Source organism: Schistocerca piceifrons, chromosome 5 (assembly GCF_021461385.2).
Source record: "Schistocerca piceifrons isolate TAMUIC-IGC-003096 chromosome 5, iqSchPice1.1, whole genome shotgun sequence".
Taxonomy (NCBI): domain Eukaryota; kingdom Metazoa; phylum Arthropoda; class Insecta; order Orthoptera; family Acrididae; genus Schistocerca; species Schistocerca piceifrons.
The window spans coordinates 521,307,985-521,319,807 of NC_060142.1; the positions used below are offsets into that span (position 1 = coordinate 521,307,985).

An 11,823-nucleotide genomic window follows, 5' to 3' on the forward strand; every position below is an offset into this window, starting at 1 on the left:
ATTACCCAACACCACTTTATCTAAAGTAGCATATGAACGCGAATATAGGATCATCCAGTTCATAGTGCACTCAAATTGGTACCACGTTGATTTTATCACTTGTATTAGCAAAGCCTTTTATAAAGGAAAAGACGGCCGGAGTGGCCGTGCGGTTCTAGGTGCTACAGTCTGGAACCGAGCGACCGCTACCGTCGCAGGTTCGAATCCTGCCTCGGGCATGGATGTGTGTGATGTCCTTAGGTTAGTTAGGTTTAACTAGTTCTAAGTTCTAGGCGACTGATGACCTCAGAAGTTAGGTCGCATAGTGCTCAGAGCCATTTGAACCATTTTTATAAAGGAAAAAGAAAAAAGCCGTAGGACTGCTACGGTTCAGGGTCAACAGGAAGTATGATCTAAATTACCCTAGGATCGTTTCTTAACATAGGATTCCGCACGGTGGCACGTTTTAAAATAGAGTGCATGTACAGTTGGCTACAAAAAATATCGTCCCAGCATACTTTACTCCTAGAAATAATGGGCTGGCCTGTAAACCCAGGCACAGGACGAAACGGGAACCCCACATGTCGTCGTGCGTTTGGTGCATCACCTATTATGATAGCTAGTCTAAGTATATACGCCGAACTGGAAGGGACTTTGAAGTTAGGTTTAAGAACTATTTTTGGTCCGGGCTTTAATTCTGCCTTGAGTTCACTTTTATCCGAAACGCGTCATTCAGTTTCTGATATTACATCTGTTCTTACAGTTTTGCATACAGAACGCAAGGTTAACGTTCTTAATATCTTGGAAGAGCTGGAGATCTTTCTTGTATTAAGAACATCTTCAGAAAAAAAAACATTCAATTCGCAAACTGAATTAAGGCATAAAGCCATTTTGTCTAACTTTGATTACTTAAATGAACTCTCCTTTGTGAAAAATTTTAAAAATATTTAAAAAGATTTTTTTTATTTTTAAGAACTGTAATAATTTTTAAAATTTTTAATCTAAATGTTATGTACGGGGGTCACTCCAAAAGAAATGCACATTATTTTTGTAAAAACACAGATTTCACTCTCCATGTGTGAAAGTTTTACAGTGTGTAGATACATCATTCCCGCTTGTTTTCAAACTTACTTATGGCTACCTGTTCCCGTGGGTGGCGCTGTCACTGCATGTCTTCTAGATGGCTGCTACACTTGACGTTCGTCAGAAACAACGTGCTATCATAGAATTCCTGTGCTGTGAAAACGATACAGTGGGAAATTTCGACAAGAGTTTGAAAAAGGTGTATGGAGATGCTGCTGTCGATCGCAGTACGGTTAGTCGGTGGGCAAGCAGGTTACGTGATGAAAGCGGGCACGGCAATATTGAGGATTGTCCTCGCAGCGGCAGGCCTCGAACTGCACACCCTCCAGGCAATGTGCAGAGAGTTAACGAATTGATGACTGCTGACAGACGCATCACAGTGAACGAATTGTCACGCTACGTTGGGATAGGGGAAGGAAGTGTTTGCAGAATACTGAAAGTGTTGGCGTTAAAAAAGATTTGTGCCAGGTGGGTTCCCAGGATGTCGACAGTGACTTGCAAAGAAACAAGAAAAACGGTATGCAGCGAACTCTTGGAACAGTACGAGATGAATTTCTTGGAAGAATTGTGACGGGTGATGAAACATGACTCCATCATTTTTCACCAGAGGCGAAGAGGCAATCAACGGAGTGGAACCATGCAAATTCACCCAAGAAAAAAAGAAAAAAATTCAAAACCACACCTTCTGCTGGAAAAGTTATGGCTACGGTGTTTTTCGATTCCGAAGGTCTCTTGCTTGTGGACATCATGTCAAGTGGAACCATCATAAATTCTGATGCATATGTGACGACACTGAAGAAACTTCAAGCTCGACTGAAAAGCAGGATGTTTTGCTGTTGCACGACAATGCACGGCCACATGTCAGTCAAAAAACCATGGAAGCGATCACAAAACTCGGATGGACAAGACTGAAACACCCGCCTTACGGTCCTGACCTGGCTCCATGTGACTATCATCTCTTTGGGAAACTGAAAGACTCTCTTCGTGGAACAAGGTTTGAAGATTAGACTCCCTTGTGCACGCTGCCAAACAGTGGCTCCAACAGGTTGGTCCAGAATTTTACCGTGCGGGTATATAGGCGCTGGTTCCAAAATGGCGTAAGGCAGTTGAGAGGGATGGAAATTATGTGGAGAAATTAAAATATTGTTCCTAAAGGATGTATCTACACACTGTAAAACTTTCAAACATGTGGAATAAAAGATGGATTTAAAAAAAAAATAGTGTGCATTCCTTTTGGAGTGACCCTCGTATGTAAACGGCCCACAACAGGTTCTAGGCTTTTATCCCAAAGTCTATGACTTATTCACTTGGCAATTGCTATCTTTATTAATGTGTTTATTTTTGTATGCACAATTCCGAACCGTCCGTACCGTTTCCTTAAAGTATGTCGGATATTATGTCCGACCACGGTAGCTGAATGGTCAGCGTGACGGATTATCAATCCTCTGGGCCCGGGTTCGAGGGAATTTTCTCCGCCCAGGGACTGGATGTTGTGCTGTCCTCATCATTATCCTATCATCCTCATCGACTGGAGGTCGCTGAAGAGGCGTCAAATTCCAAGACCGGCACCAAGCGAACGATCTGCCCGATGGGGAGCACTAGCCATACTATTAAGTTGAATAAATCGGGTATTATATACGATTCAGCACATGAGCCACTTTCCTCGGATATCCTGTCGGTTCGGTTATGAAGGTCGCAGCGTTCCGTCCCGGTGCGGCTTCAGCTGAGGTAATGTCTGCTCTCTACTTCGTCTTCCCCCATCCTCTCACTCCACTCTTTCCAATACTTCTGATTTTTTTCTCGTCGCATTTGTTCGTAGGGTCCCGTTTCGTTGCCACGTTTTCATCACGACTATCGCTTTTTTCGAAATTTCTCACATTTTAGAGAAAGGGTCAAAATCGAACAACAAAAGTGGCTTGATCGCTATGTATTCAGTATTGTGGACACATTTTATCATTGTGATATGGTCTGCGTATAATATTGTTTCTGGTCTCTTTCTTCTTTTTATTCAGATTTGCACCTGATCATGTAATACACTCATGTTCAGAAAAAAACTGAACACCTTGAATGACTAGAGAGAAGATGTTCATATTCACAGGACATGTACATTAGTATGTTCCGCGGAAATTTTTAGCATGTAAACCATGTCGGCCTCGGGTTCAAGATCAACATCAATATTGCGGCGCCTGCTGGTAAAATGTGCCTACGGCTCTCGTTCTCGCTATAAATCGAAAGTAATAGATTTGTGTGACTTGAACAGACGTGCAGGGTGCCTCACAGGCGTACGCGCGATCCATGCCGTCAATCAGAGTGTAAGAGGGCGCATTATTGACATGAGAGAAGGTGATGCATCCGTCCGGGGTAATTGCTGGTCGTGTGGGACGAATATTTCACTCAAGGCCCTAGAGCACGACTATATGGGTCAGGTCGCACCAACCAGACCACCCCTCTAGAATACCGACACCTCATTCGAATGGCATTGCAGAACAGATCTGTGTCCTCGGCTCTGACGCAACAGTAGAACTGTGTAACACATCGAACACTATCAGAGATGACAAACCTTTACCGTTTATTATGATGACATGCGCGTCGTCTACTTCTCCACCGTGGGTAGTGGCAGCCCGGTTAGAGGCGTCATGTCAGTAATCACGCGTCCATTCCCGCCGGAGGTTCGAGTCCTCCCTCGGGCATGGGTGTGTGTGTTGTCCTAAGCGTATGTTAGTTTAAGTTAGTTTATAGTGTGTGGCTGCATTCCCACAAGACATACAGTGCCAACTCAGGCCCTTATGGCGTGAAGTGCTGTTGGGTACAGCCACAAATCACAGTTGAAGCGTTTCCAGGGTACTGTGACCAGTGTGACCTACGTGAATGACAACCTGCGACCCATTGCCCTACCCTTTCTGTAACACCCCAGACTCCATTTTTCAGCAAGAGAATGCTCAAGCACATGTTGCTGCACGAACACGTGCCTTCTTGGTGTCACAGAATGTCAGTCGATTACCCTGTTCCGTCAGATCACCAGGTTTGTCGTCAATCGAATGTGTGGGTTATGGTGAAACGACGGGTGCAGTGCTGTGACTCAATGTGAACCACCACAGATAAACTTCGGAACCAGGTCGATGCAGCGCGGATGACTATACCACAGGACGCCATTCACTCCTTATACGCTTCGATGCCATCACACATGGAACAAGTTATCAGGTCCCATGGTGGACCCTCTGCCTGCTAGGCAACAGGACACATGCTGATCCGAGATGACTGAAATGCTAGTGACTTTTACAGAACATACTAATGTATATGTCCTGTGAATATGAACGTCCTATCTCTAGTAGTTCAAGGTGTTATGTTTTTTTCTGAACGCGAGTGTATATGCAACAAATAGGTCGTGCCTTTAATGAAGGATTTACAACGACTGCAGCAGTTTTTATCCAATATACCATAACAACTAAATTTTATACTGACTCAAAAAGCTTATTATATCGCTCTGTACTCCAGATTCCAGGGGGACAAGTGTCACTGTTGCAGCACCCCTACCCCACCTTCGGACGCCCATGAATTGTTGTACAATGACATGTAAGGAGCCAATACGGTAAAAGATGAATATACTGAGCAAAGTCTATCCCTTGATCTTCAAGATCACGTGACCTCAATCTAATGGACTTTTCTGTCTACAATCATTTCAAAAGCGAAGTGCTCTGCACTCCCATTGGTACTGTCGAAGAACTGGGCAGCTAATTGCACAGCCTGGTCAAGATTTACGAGGTTATCCTGGGTATCTGAAAGAGTTCAAAGCACACTGCAAAGATCAGTGGAGTAATGCATCAAAATGCAGAACTAAGTGGGAAACATCTCCTTCAACGCCGGCCGGTGTGGCCGAGCGGTTCTAGGCGCTTCAGTTTGGAACCGCATGACCGCTACGGTCGCAGGTTCGAATCCTGCCTCGAGCATGGATGTGTGTGATGTCCTTAGGTTAGTTAGGTTTAAGTAGTTCTAAGTTCTAGGGGACTGATGACCACAGATGTTAAGTCCCATAGTGCTCAGAGCCATCTCCTTCAAAAAGTTCTAAAATACGGTAGATTGTAATATGTGATCTGATGAAGCAGTACTGTATTTTTTGTTAAGATGAGTCATGGGTGGAATCTGAGCACAGTTAGACCGAAAAGTTTACTTTTCAAACACATATGTAGTAAACCGCAACAATATTTCGTACTGAAGTCAGTGGCAGGTCGTAACCACACATTCGTAATTGTACCTTGCAAACGGCACTGCCGAAAAACACAAATAGTTCACATGGAAAGACGAATCGATTTTGATCCGATGACAGCATATGCCACCTGGGGGATAGAGGATGTACTGATAATGGTGTCAAGATCGTCCGTCTAGAGATAGCGTAATGGCAGTGCGCCATCTGTGTCTATCCTTTAACAGGGATGCTCACAGAGAGAAGGCTGAGTGTGGTGCAAACGTGTGAAGCAATCAGGCAGCCATGTCACGAAGACACATACGTGCTTCTTACAGCCAACTATGCGAGTTTGAAAGGGGTCAAATTGCAGCCTTCCGAGTGGCGGAATGGTCCTTTCGGAGAACTGCCACAGTAGCTGAACGAGCTGCATCAGTTGTTCAACGATGCTGGTAGCAGTGGTCACGTGAACATTCTCACACCCGAAGACGAGGTTCTGAATGTCCACACAGCACAGTCGTCCGCCAGGATCGTAATATTGTACAGACAGCAGTGACAGGTCGTACAGCTATCACAGCACAGGTGAGAGGCCTTGTGAGCCCAGATGTGTCAACACGAACTGTCGCAAACCGGTTATTAGCAGTGGGACTACGGATACTCACACCTCTAGTCCGTCTTCCACTCACGCGACAACATCGACGTGCATGACTCGACTGATGCTGTCAGAGGATTGGAAGATGGACAGACATGCTGTGGTCTTCAGCCATGAAAGCAAATGCTGCCCTGCACTCAAGTGATGGTCGTTTGCACATACGGCGTACACCTGGTGAGCGGTGTCACGTAGACTGCATTCGTCCAAGACACACGGGCCTTATGGTCTGGGCTGCGAGAAGCTAAAACTTTTGCTGACCTTTGGTGTTTCTGCAAGGGACGCCAATCAGTGCTCGGTACGTGCAGATTGTTGTTGGACCTGCTCTTTTGTCGTTCTTTCAACAGGAAGATGATGTATTGTTCCAACAGGAAATGCTCTCCCACAGACTGCCCGTGAAAATCAACGCGCTCTGCAAGACGTGCAGCTAATTCCCTGGCCAGCACATTCTTCAGACTTGTCTCCAACCGAGCGCATAGGCGATATAATGGAACGAGAAATGACTCGTGCGGCTCGTACACCAACGATTATTGCAGAACTACGTAAATAGATGAGCAGACGCGACATAATGCATACCAGGACAATACGATCGATTGGATGCCAGAGACGGTGCTTGTATTGCCACTGATGAGGGCTACATGATGTACTAATACGGGTATTTCAGCATAGGTCGTTACGTGGTACCACAGAATCGTTTGTGCTGTTGTAAATGTAATCATTTCATGCACTCCATATGCACAGTTGCAACAATACTGAGTCAACTGGAAACCTCTGAGAAGGTGTAGCAATTATTTCCGGCATGTATTTACACTAGCGTCAATTTTCTGTATTACACTGCTGGCCATTAAAATTGCTACACCAACAAGAAATGCAGATGATAAACAGGTATTCATTGGACAAATATACACTCCTGGAAATGGAAAAAAGAACACATTGACACCGGTGTGTCAGACCCACCATACTTGCTCCGGACACTGCGAGAGGGCTGTACAAGCAATGATCACACGCACGGCACAGCGGACACACCAGGAACCGCGGTGTTGGCCGTCGAATGGCGCTAGCTGCGCAGCATTTGTGCACCGCCGCCGTCAGTGTCAGCCAGTTTGCCGTGGAATACAGAGCTCCATCGCAGTCATTAACACTGGTAGCATGCCGCGACAGCGTGGACGTGAACCGTATGTGCAGTTGACGGACTTTGAGCGAGGGCGTATAGTGGGCATGCGGGAGGCCGGGTGGACGTACCGCCGAATTGCTCAACACGTGGGGCGTGAGGTCTCCACAGTACATCGATGTTGTCGCCAGTGGTCGGCGGAAGGTGCACGTGCCCGTCGACCTGGGACCGGACTGCAGCGACGCGCGGATGCACGCCAAGACCGTAGGATCCTACGCAGTGCCGTAGGGGACCGCACCGCCACTTCCCAGCAAATTAGGGACACTGTTGCTCCTGGGGTATCGGCGAGAACCATTCGCAACCGTCTCCATGAAGCTGGGCTACGGTCCCGCACACCGTTAGGCCGTCTTCCGCTCACGCCCCAACATCGTGCAGCCCGCCTCCAGTGGTGTCGCGACAGGCGTGAATGGAGGGACGAATGGAGACGTGTCGTCTTCAGCGATGAGAATCGCTTCTGCCTTGGTGCCAATGATGGTCGTATGCGTGTTTGGCGCCGTGCAGGTGAGCGCCACAATCAGGACTGCATACGACCGAGGCACACAGGGCCAACACCCGGCATCATGGTGTGGGGAGCGATCTCCTACACTGGCCGTACACCACTGGTGATCGTCGAGGGGACACTGAATAGTGCACGGTACATCCAAACCGTCATCGGACCCATCGTTCTACCATTCCTAGACCGGCAAGGGAACTTGCTGTTCCAACAGGACAATGCACGTCCGCATGTATTCCGTGCCACCCAACGTGCTCTAGAAGGTGTAAGTCAACTACCCTGGCCAGCAAGATCTCCGGATCTGTCCCCCATTGAGCATGTTTGGGACTGGATGAAGCGTCGTCTCACGCGGTCTGCACGTCCAGCACGAACGCTGGTCCAACTGAGGCGCCAGGTGGAAATGGCATGGCAAGCCGTTCCACAGGACTACATCCAGCATCTCTACGATCGTCTCCATGGGAGAATAGCAGCCTGCATTGCTGCGAAAGGTGGATATACACTGTACTAGTGCCGACATTGTGCATGCTCTGTTGCCTGTGTCTATGTGCCTGTGGTTCTGTCAGTGTGATAATGTGATGTATCTGACCCCAGGAATGTGTCAATAAAGTTTCCCCTTCCTGGGACAATGAATTCACGGTGTTCTTATTTCAATTTCCAGGAGTGTATTATACAAGAACTGACATGTGATTACATTTTCATGCAATTTGGGTGTATAGATCCTGAGAAATCAGTGCCCAGAACAACCACCTCTGGCCGTAATAACGGCATTGATACCCCTGGGCATTGAGTCACAGCTTGGATGGCGTGTACAGGTATAGCTGCCCATGCAGCTTCAACACGGTACCACAGCTCTTCAAGAGTAGTGACTGGCGTATTGTGACGAGCCAGTTGCTCGGCCACCATTGACCAGACGTTTTCAGTTGGTGAGAGATATGGAGAATGTGCTGGCCAGGGCAGCATTCGAACATTTTCTGTATCCAGAAAGGCCCGTACAGGACTTGCAACATGCGGTCGTGCATTATCCTGCTGAAATGTAGGGTTTCACAGGGATCAAATGATGACTAGAGCCACGGGTCGTAACACATCTGAAACGTAACGTCCACTGTTCAAAGTGCCGTCAGTGCGAACAAGAGGTGACCGAGACGTGTAACCGATGGCACCCCATACTATCACGCCGGATGATACACCAGTATGGCGATGACGAATACCCGCTTCCAATGTACGTTCACCACGATGTCGCCAAACACGGATGCGACCATCATGATGCTGTAAACAGAAGCTGAATTCATCCGAAAAAATGACGTTTTGCCATTCGTGTACCCAGGTTCGTCGTTGAGTACACCATCGCAGACGCTCCTGTCTGTGATGCAGCGTCAAGGGTAACCGCAGCCATGGTCTCCGAGCTGATAGTCCATGCTGCTGCAAACGTCGTCGAATTGTTCGTGCAGATGGTTGTTGTCTTGCAAACGTCACCATCTGTTGACTCATGGATCGAGACGTGGCTGCACGATCCGTTACAGCCATGCGGATAAGATGCCTGTCATCTCAACTGCTAGTGATACGAGGCCATTGGGATCCAGCACGGCGTTCCGAATCACCCTCCTGAACCCACCGATTCCACATTCTGCTAACTGTCATTGGATCTCGACCAACGCGAGAGCAATGTCGCGATACGATAAACCGCAATCGCTATAGGCTACAATCCGACCTTTATCAAAGTCGGAAACGAGATGGTACGCATTTCCCTTCCTTACACGAAGCATCACAACAACGTTTCACCAGGCAACGGCGGTTGACTGCTGTTTGTGTATGAGAAATCGGTTGGAAACTTTCCTCATGGCGGCACGTTGTAGGCGTCGCCACCGGCGCCAACCTTGTGTGAATGCTCTGAAAAGCTAATCATTTGCATATCATAGCGTCCTCTTCCTGTCGGTTAAATTTCGCGTCTGTAGCACGTCATCTTCGTGGTGTAGCAGTTTTAATGGCCAGTAGTGTGCTTATGATACCCTGTACAGCTATAAAACAATTACGTTAACAATCAGTGAATACCATTGTGACATGTCATGCAAACGATCTATCAAAGTAACTATCAGGAGAAAGCGTCACCACAGAACTGTTTCTGCAAGCAGATTCCTGCTGCTGGAGCCAGGCACTGGAGGACGACGGGTGGGGATGTTAGAACTGAGCTGAACGTAAAGCACAGGAAGAAGAGGAAGCAGAAGGAAAAGAGGAGAGTCGGGCGGTAGAAGGCTAACGTTATTTGAAAGGCCCCTGAGGGAATAAGTAGAGCGAGTCGATTGGCTGGCGCCTGCGGCGGGCGGCTCATGTATCTTCCGCGGTCCGCTGGGTCCGCCCACGGCTCGTTACTCAAGCAGGGAGGCCAGCATACGAATGGACTTCTCTTGTAGGGAGGGAGCGTGGGAGGGATGGAGGCAGCTCTAGAGAAACTCTGCACCCTGCTCGCGCGGCTGCGTGCAACAGGTTCCACTCTCTCAGCTATTCTCCCGCAAAAATACGGGTTACTGGATCGAATATGGCAGTACTTGTTGCTATATGCGAGACTGGATCCCAGGCGTCTACTTCTTCTTCCTTTGCCAATCCAGTAATGGTTGTTGGCGACCACACGATGCGTCTTTGTTCTATGAACCACACTAAGTAATAGTTGATCTGCACTTGATAATCCTGCTCACCTCTTTATGCTATCTAAGATATTCTTCTCCGTCATTTTCTTCCTTTACCCTTCATCTTCCCTTCTATTGACAACTGTAGAACCATCGGTGACCATGCAGCTCGTTAGAATGAAATTACAGTGAAATGACTACCCCTAGCTGCACACAGGCGTTGATATAAGTCAACGAGGACAGTTGAAAACGTGTGCCCCGACTGGGACTCGAACCCGGGATCTCCTGCTTACATGGCAGAAGCTCTATCCATCTAAGCCACCGTGGACATATATATATATATATATATATATATATATATATATATATATATATATATATATATAAGGCTCACTGGACATTTGACCATCTTCTTCTGTGCGGATGCACAAACAGAGCCCGAACTCTTACGGCCATCGGCAAAAAAACCGCGAGTAATGAGTATAATGGGCAGGGGCACTATGAATATAGTGCGGGACAATAAGAGTTGGGAATTTGGGTCTCACGGGAGGCGTGCCAGAGATAAGTCCCTGCAGTCGCACTATCCTCTGTGTCCTCGGTGGCTCCGTTGGATAGAGTGTCTGCCATGTAAGCAGAAGATCCCGGGTTCGAGTCCCGGTCGGGGCACACATTTTCAACTGTCCCCATTGACATATCAACCCCTGTATGCAGCTAGGGGTATTCATTTCATTGTAACTGTAGAAGTATATACACTGACGGAAAAAAAACACAACACCATAAAGGAGTCGTGCGACATAAACGAAAGTTGGAAGGCGTCTGAAAGATGATATCTATTCAAATTTCGTGCCAGTCCCAAAAGAGAGGCGCTAGCAAATCAAATTTCCTTTAAATTCGCTGTAACGTTGGTGAGTGTTAGTTACCTTTGAGACTGGACGCGGTCAGTTGATGTTAGCCAAGAATGCTTTAAGGCGACAAAGACGCCATTACCAACAACTCCCTGAATTTGAAAGAGGTCGTGCAACAGGGCTGTGAGAAGCTGGAAGTTCCTTCCGCGATACTGCAGAAAGACTTCAGGAATGTAGTCACTGTATATGATTGCTGGCAGCGGTGGCCACGAGAATGTTCAGTCGCAAGAAGAACGGGCTCCAGAGGCCAGGTGGCACTACCGATAGGGAGGACCATCGTGTTCAGTGTATGGCTCTGGCGCATCGGCCTGCATCTGTAATTCGAGCAGCAACTGGCACAACAGTGACACAACGAACTCTTACAACTCGGTTACTTCAAGGACAGCAAGCCAGACGCCCTGTAGCGTGTATTCCACCCACCCCAAACTGCCGCCATTTGCGACTTCAGTGGTATCAAGCGAGATGTCATTGGACGATAGGGTGGAGGTCATTTGTGTTTTATGATGAAAGCTGGTTCTGCCGCGTGTCAGTGATGGACGCGTGTTGGTTAGAAGGAGACCGTTTGTGGGCCTCCAATCAGCCTATCTGTGTGCTAAATACACTGAACTTGCACCTTTAGTTGTGATCCAGTGTGTTTTTTCGTATGACAACAGGAACTCTGAAAATTTGTAAGTAAATCCGGTGATTCCACCTGTTGTGCCGCGACTCATGAACGGCAGGCATTCCAGCGGGTGTTTTCCAC

At 47.6% G+C, this 11,823-nt stretch overlaps 1 non-coding gene across 1 annotated transcript; it reads left to right on the top strand.

Annotated features, from left to right (window-relative positions):
- Nucleotides 1-10,768: 10,768 nt before the first annotated feature.
- Trnat-ugu lies at nucleotides 10,769-10,842 on the top strand. The gene has a single exon. It is a non-coding gene; the product is annotated as a tRNA-Thr (tRNA).
- Nucleotides 10,843-11,823: the final 981 nt, after the last annotated feature.